We start from the raw sequence: 8,537 nt of genomic DNA, 5'->3' as shown, positions 1-8,537 counted from the left end.
CTTTCTCATGACTAAATTGTGAATGACTTCCAAATTGTCACCTGAAATCCTGATCTTTCTTCTCTGTCATTTATCAAGCCTTTAAAAAAATCAATAAATGTCTCTGTCTTGTCAGTAAATCTTTCTCTGAGTCTCCCATCAATACTTTTTCCTTTGGTAACAACAAATACCTAGCTCTAGCTACCTGTCTATCATATATATATATATATATATATATATATATATATATATATATATATATATATATATATATTTGTGGAACCTATTTAATTAAAGTTTATTTCCTAACTTACAGGAGTGAGAGGTAGAAGAGATAAATATGAATTAAAGTTACTGGGAAAGTATTTGTGAAGGATATGACATTTTTATTAACCTCTCAAAGATGAATAAGATTGGAAATATTCTATATGACACTGTATAATATATATCTACTTGAGGCCATTGAGCACTCGTAATGTGACTAGTGCAATGGGAAACATTTAATTTCTATGAATTACCATATATAACTAGTGACTCCTATCTAACAAATCTAGAGGTTAACACACCTATCTTCACGTTGTTATATTTCTAGTGTGTAGACCCTTAATCCGTATTCAGACAACCAAAAAATTGATAGTCTCTATGTCTACTAGTGTGTTCCTCATTAGCCCACTAGTTTTGCTTTTAAAGTAAGCAAAATGGACTAATAATTTTTAGGGATATTTGTTGGGTATACTATTATGTAAGATTTCACTTATCATGCAAGATTGAGGTGTGCATACGAGTTGTGTGTATACAAACATATGTATTAATAAGCCAATTTCAATACAATTTTTCTTAATGTTGACTTTTTCTGGCCCTTAACTTTGGCTTCCATATCAGAGGCTCTGTGCAGTCATGCTATTAGCCCTACCACTCCTTCATTGCTATTGTATGACTCTACTTTTCCTTAACTTACTTTGCCATTTGGGTATGCCTGAGCCTAATGGAAGCAGACATGTTTGCCTCGCAGACGAGAAACATCTTCCATGCAATAATAGTGTATTCCCTACAAGAATGTGTAAGGATCAGGAAGAATCATGTTGTAACCCAGCATTAGGGCAGGGGAACAGTCAGACTTTGAAGAGGTTTGAAATACAGAGGAGAAAAGAGGAAAGAGAACCAAGGGCGATGGCGGGCAAAGGGCAAACCCATGGTTACGTCCCAACTATGAGGTTCACGCGCATTGCTTATCACCATCAAAGAGTGAGAGTTTGAGGCTCCAATGGCTGTGGCCAGAGTCCATAAACTTATGCCTTGTGAAGAAGCTGAGTAGACAATTCATATTGATTTCCCACAACTTTTATATTTTGATTATTTTCTGTCTCTGATCCTTCTGACTAAGTACTTGCACTTACACCTCCAGGTTTCACGATGACATCCTTTGTTATCAATCTATAGTCAACTTCATTCTTGTATGGTTTTGAATCACCTTTATGCCTTGTACTAGCTTCCACCCCTGTTTTGTGGTTTCAGGTGAATTGCAAATGTGACTGTTAGGTGGTGGTATGAGAATATCTTCTAGACACATAAAGGCTAGAGATAAATGGAGGTTAAGAGGAGAGATAAGAATAGTTGAAAAACACTTCATGAGCAATTTAATAATAGAATGCGAATGATGAGAAACAAGGTATCTCCATACCATCTTTCTTCTTTTCTGTATTTCAGTGATCCACCTTCCCTGTCCCACCTGATCCTCATCATGTACATCTACTCTGTCTTTACATTTGATCCATTCACTTGTTTATACATGGAAGACCATCCCAGGACATCATGTTGGTAGGAATATTGCACATGGAGTGACACATCTGCTTTAGGTGACTCTAGGTAAAATATATTTCCAGTTATTATTATAGTATTGGGAGGAAATTGAGGGGGAAATTAATTCTGCACAGTGTGAGTACCTTTGAATAATTAATCATTATAATTATAGAGAATTAATGTAATTCTTATGCTTGTTTCATTTTCTCTTAGCTGATCATTTTATAGCACCCTAACTTACACATCAATGGATGAAGGAAATCACTCTACGGTGTCTGAGTTTGTATTCCTGGGACTCTCCAGTTCTTGGGAGATCCAACTTGTCCTCTTTGTTTTCTCCTCCATGTTTTACGTGGCAAGCATGGTGGGGAACTCACTGATTATCCTTACTGTAACTTCTGACCCTCACTTACACTCTCCCATGTACTTTCTCTTGGTGAATCTCTCCTTTATTGACCTGGGTGTTTCTTCTGTCATTTCCCCCAAGATGATTTATGACCTTTTCAGAAAACACAAAGTCATCTCCTTTGGAGGCTGTGTCACTCAGATCTTCTTCCTTCACATCATTGTTGCTGTGGAGACATTGCTGCTCACAGCCATGGCCTTTGACAGATATGTGGCCATCTGTAAGCCTCTCCACTATTTAACTATTGTGAGCCCCAAAGTGTGTATTTTACTCCTATGTGCTGCCTGGACACTTGGCTTGATCCATTCTCTGATTCAAGTACTCTTTGTTATAAAGTTGCCATTTTGTGGTCCTAATGAGATAGACAGTTTTTACTGTGACCTTCCTCGATTTATCAAACTTGCCTGTATAGATGCCTACAAACTGGAGTTCATGGTCACAGCCAACAGTGGATTTGTGACTCTGGGATCATTCTTCATACTGGTCATCTCCTACATTTTTGTCCTGATTACAGTTTGGAAACACTCCTCAGGTGGCTTATCCAAGGCTCTGTCCACTTTATCATCTCATGTCATGGTGGTGATTTTGTTCTTTGGTCCTTGCATCTTTGTTTACACCTGGCCTCACTCCACATCACACCTAGACAAATACCTTGCCGTTTTTGATGCCGGTCTCACTCCTTTTCTAAATTCACTCATCTACACCTTCAGAACAAGACATGAAGGTGGCAATGAGGAGAGTCTGCAGTCAACTTATGGTTTGCAGAAAGATTTCTTAAATGACAAAAATATTTTGAGAACTTTCTACCATCTGGAATAACATTGCATTTAAATTATTTCAATAGCAGGAGCTTTGAAATATATTACTAATATTTAGGTGGGCCAAATTCAAACACCTTTCTCTCTAATAATTTTGATCAATAATTAGTTTTGCTTGTTTATTGTTGACTAAATCATGAAGTGGGCTAAAAAGTATCTCCAGGAGAGGCCAACTTCTTTTCTCTCCAGGGATATTTCTTTTGTGAATGTAACTTGATTCAGGTTTCACAATTGAATTTCATTAGTGTCACAAATTGCATAATATATTGATCATAGATGGCCACAACTATAAATGGAAATATATGAAAAAGATGCCAATTTATAAGCTGATCACACACATAGATGTATGTCCAGTGGTCTGGCCTTCTACAAAGTCATTTCTTTATTCATTATAAACGGGCCTCTGAGAAATCAGATATTGATAAAATGAATGAACAGTCATCAGAGCAAGAGGAGCTAGTTGGATTATTTAAATATTTTATAAGGTTTTGCTAGTTAAAGTCTGTATCTTCACACTTGTTTATACCAGCCATAATGACAAGGAAATTATCTTTAGGCCAGGCTACCCTTTTGTCTGGATAGTGTTAATGTGTCATCATAAAATTTGCATTCTACTCCTATTGCATTATGTTATATCCCCACATCCTTAAATCACATTCATTATTTATAGACACAACTCGCATTCTTCTATTTGATTCTGTTGATATAAGACTTTCAATTTTGTATTTGTGTAATGATTTCAGTCACTCAAGCTAATTCCTATTTTGGGAGTGTTTTATATATGACCACATGCTATTCCTTAAGAATGACTGATTTGGGCAATGAATGTACAAATGTGCTTTACACAATTGATGTATGTATGGATTGTGATAAGAGTTGTATGCACCCCTAATAAAACGATTAAAAATAATAAAATAAAACAAACAAACAAAAAGAATGGCTCATTTGGCTAAAGATCCTACTCATTTCAATAAAGGACAACAAAGCATCATTCAGAGGTATAGATGTAGTATAAAGAAGTCTGAACTTTATAATACATTTTTACCTATTTGGCATTATTTATATTGTCTTCTAAGTGATCCTTGCTGTATGATATAATTTACTTTACTTGACAATTTATTATTTTTTGATTTACACTGATTTTGTACTATTGTTTTCAATGACCTTCTACTTTACCACATTACATATTTGAAGGAACTTCAAAAAGTTCTTTGAAAAATAGAATTAAATTAAAATATAATGGAACATTTTGAAGTCCCCTCCCTCAGATATGTATAGATTTTATTATCTAGACCTTGTACTAAGCCATTATACATTTGTTTTTAAGAAGCTATATATTACACACTGTAAATGTCCACGTATTTTCCCACTAATTAAAGTCCAATAGGTCCTAACTATTAGTTAGATACCCCCCCTTTTTTTTCACATGTGTCCATTTAGAGAAATTCCTACCCTTTCCAGTCCTTTCTCCTTTAAAAAATATAGGTCTACATTTATGGCAACATGAATTCTGAAGAAAACAATGCCTGAGATTTTTCTTTAGTATTTAATATGATACTTTGTCAAAGACCATTCTTTTTATTCTGAAGAAATAACCTCTTCGTATCCATGTACTCTGTTTTCTGCCCAAATGAGCCACAATCTCTTCTGTTAAAATGTTCTCTTTCTTGTACTTGCCATGCATATGACTGGAAGAAGCCACCTTGTAAATTCTTCTTCTCTGATCACTATGCATAGGTCAAAGTTGGGCTTCGGAGAAAAGTCATAAAGATCATTAACTACTTCAATGGTATAGGTAAGAGTCCATGATCAACATGGACTAATTTGAGCTTTCCCCAGGATATATGGACTTAAAAACACAGAGGAAAGCAAATCAGAGTTGTTTTCTTTTTTTTTTAGCCTGTGAACTATATGAGCTGTTAGTAACACTATTTCATGGTGTATAAAATCTAATATAGGAAAATTTAAAAATGTATAGGAAGAAAAAATAAATATAGAAATTAAATAGTAAAGCTTGGTGATATTCAAGTTATTGGGTCCAGCTTGTTGACCATTCACCTATACTTTTGCCCTCCACAAATTTTGGCTTCTAAGTGACCTAATAAATTCATCATCTCACTTGAATTTGTTTAAATTGTGGTTCTTCCATTTAATTAATTAATTATGATATTTTAGCAATTTTATTGGCATATAATTTGCATATTGTACAATTCAATATTTCAAGCGTATTTTTTCCATTTATAAGCAAAATGTTAATGTTGAATGCCTCTTAGATCTTACGATGCCTTTATTTTTAATTAAGTCTGATGTGAAATTTTCCATCGAATTAAAAAATTTCTTTTATTGATTATTTTCTTTAAGAAAACTGAGGAGGTGATATAAAGGGCTCAAGTAGAAAGAAAATGCTTTGAAAATGATTATGGCAGCATGTGTACAAATGTGCTTGACACATGGATGACAAGACATGTAAGAGCCCCCAATAAAAGTATTTAATAAAAAATGTAATTATTTTATTACAATAAAATGCATGTTAATTTATTTAAATTTCATTCTTAGCAGAAACCTATAAAGCCATCATATGGAAATGTTATTATTTGTATTTTCTGTTGTTTATATAAGTATATATATACATACATGTATGTATTGTACACATGCACATATATAGTGATACCTGGGTTGTCAAAAGGCTCCATATATGTGTGTGTACATATACGTGTGTGTGTGTATATGTATAATGATACCTCAGTTGTGAAATAGCTCCAAATTTGAACTTTCTACTACTCGGACAGTTAAGTTCAAAAAGAAGTCTGCTTGGTGTTTATAACTTTACTTGACAGTTGAACCAAAAATCTGTCTTGAAAAACCTGCATGGGCCAAGAGTGAGTCATGGGTTACGACTTGTCTCTCACACAAAGGGTGACACTTCAGTCTAAGCTCAGCTCTTGCTCAGACAACATATAGTGGTTGTGTTTGTGCATTAAAACATTCATTATTGTGCTTTCTTTATGCTTTGTTTGTGTAAAATATTGTAATTGTATTTATTGTATTATGTTTTAATATTTAATATACTCTATTTATTGTGTTTAGATGTTTTGGGGGTTATTTCCATAGTCTAGGACTATTAAGTTTGTGTTAAAGTCCTTGAAAAATGAATTTATAAGTGTAATTTTTGGGATTAGTACAGAATGTGACTTTGGTTTACGACCATGCCTTAAGAACAATGTCCAGATACCACTCAGAACTGAGCTGGTGAGAAAATCACCTTCTCCCACTACAAGCACTAGAGAGAATGCCACTGTACCACTCCATTCCATAAAGATGTCTTCCCCTGAAGAGGTCAGTCTTGTAACCAAGGCCACTCCTAAAGTTCAGACATGTAATATTTACCAGAAAAAGTGACTATGGAGCAACTGCCTTCTTCAAATTTTGACTCCTGAATTAAAGTCTAATGTGAGTGGGGGGAATTGGTGAAGTTTCTGTTTAATGATAATGATTTAATAGCAAAGGAAGTGGGGAACTCAATTTCTTGAGCTCGTGATTAAGAAGTGAGGCTCACTAGGTCGAAAATTTAACAAATATGGAAAACTGTGTTCAAAAGCCAACGGAGTCAATCACCTATTTTGAAAATATGTAAAATATGCATTTTACTTCTAGATGCAACAACCTAGAGAATCCAATTAGGTTTTTGCAGTAAAATTCACTTTCTCTTCTCTAAGTCTCTATAAATAAAGTATAAACATGAATATCAACAATACATTAATGTAATATGTTAATCATCAATATTATAAAACATATTTATACACAAATATTTAAATAAATATATGAATAAATATTGCTATAAGGAGATATTATATAAGTATATTTATATAATGATATATAAATATAAACATATATTTATATAAATATATGTATATATACATGATATATATATTTATACCAGTTTTCCAACTATGTAGCAAAGAACTCAGAAATAATAATAATAATAGGAATGCAGTAGAAAACTAAAAGGAAAATACATTGTTGAGTGAGAAAAATTATGACACGATTAAGAATTGCTTTAAAAAAAGCAAAACCAAACTCACCGCTATCTAGTTGCTTCTAACTTATAGCAACCATGTAGGACAGAGTGGGACTGCCCTGTGGATCTGAGCCCATAGCTCTCTGTGGGAGTAGAAAGCCTCTTCTTTATCCCACAGAGAAGCTGTGGGTTTTAAACTGCTAACCTTGTGGTTAGCAGCTCAACATATGAGTGCACCACTAAGGCTCCCCTATTGCTTATAAGAGAGTACATATAATGATAATTCATTGAAAAGTATTATAAAGGTCAGGATTATTTGGACTACATTTCTACTTGAGAGTCATCCTTAATTGCCCTGCATTGAAGTGAGTATGAATTGTGAAGTCGAAGTCTCTCATTCTTTAGCCAAATCCCTCATTTTTATAGAACAGAATATAGTCATATATAAAACACCTTCCAAAATAATAATGAGGTAATTATGACTAGAAACCATACAAATGTAACAGTAATATTCTTTTATCAATAGAATGAAGTATTGGCATTACTGTTTTAAAGAGCTCACTTTCAAGAGTGTAGAGGATGTAAATGTTTTGAGAATGATGATGGCAACATATGTTCAAATGTGCTTGACACAATGGATGTATGTATGGATTGTGATGAGTTGTACGTGCCCCCAATAAAATGATTTAAAAAAATAAGGAATGTAGAGGATCAACAGAACAGGCAGTCTGCAACATGGTGTAAACAAGAATCAAAGTTCACTTTTGTCCCGAGTAGTCAGCACTATTAAGACAACAGAATGACTTGGGCTGAGGATTCTATTACTAAAGTTATGATGGCAGGCATATACTAGAGTGAACACAGAGACATTAGCCTAAAAACACCTGATATTAAATATTTAAAGAATCCAGCTACTGGTAACTACACTGTTCTGATTCCCTGATCATTAATACTCTCTTCATTTTTTAACTTCCCAGAGTTTTCCCTGGGGTGAAAAAGAGAGTTAGGGCCATGTCGAAGTCCAGATCACTTGACAGATTAGTTTTGTATATGACAGATTAGTAAATTGGCAACTTTTAAAAAAGTATTACTATCTATCTATCTATCTACTTATATTTTGCTTTCCTCTTCACCCAATCAATAAGTGTCTGCACATCTGGAAATTGTCGATGTCTTCTCTAAACTGGTATTTGAGTAGATAGTTCCATCTGGCACCAATTTTTTAGTGCCACAATTCCTGTATAACTCCCTTATCAACACCGAAGAGACTCTGTTTTGAAGCTGGACCATGGTAATGTTTCCTGAGAAATTTTCTTTTCCTGGAAATGCTTTTACTCCATCACATGCTCTCAGTCAACAGTAAGCAACTTATTTTCTCAACTAGTTTGAAAACAACTGTATTATTTTAATCTGACACATCTAAATATTATGAATATACTCGAAACACTTGTTATTGGGAAATATAATTATAATGTTACTCTAAAGCAGTAGGAAAATTTCATAGTAATTCTATCAC

At 33.9% G+C, this 8,537-nt stretch overlaps 1 pseudogene; it reads left to right on the top strand.

The window, feature by feature from the left end:
- Positions 1-2,026: 2,026 nt before the first annotated feature.
- LOC142425607 (olfactory receptor 4F3/4F16/4F29-like) lies at positions 2,027-2,963 on the top strand (annotated as a pseudogene).
- The last annotated feature ends 5,574 nt before the right edge of the window (positions 2,964-8,537 follow it).

This window comes from Tenrec ecaudatus, chromosome 14, assembly GCF_050624435.1.
Source record: "Tenrec ecaudatus isolate mTenEca1 chromosome 14, mTenEca1.hap1, whole genome shotgun sequence".
NCBI classification, from domain to species: Eukaryota; Metazoa; Chordata; class Mammalia; order Afrosoricida; family Tenrecidae; genus Tenrec; species Tenrec ecaudatus.
Note: the sequence above shows the minus strand (reverse complement) of the source record. Positions and strands in the feature narration are given on the sequence as shown.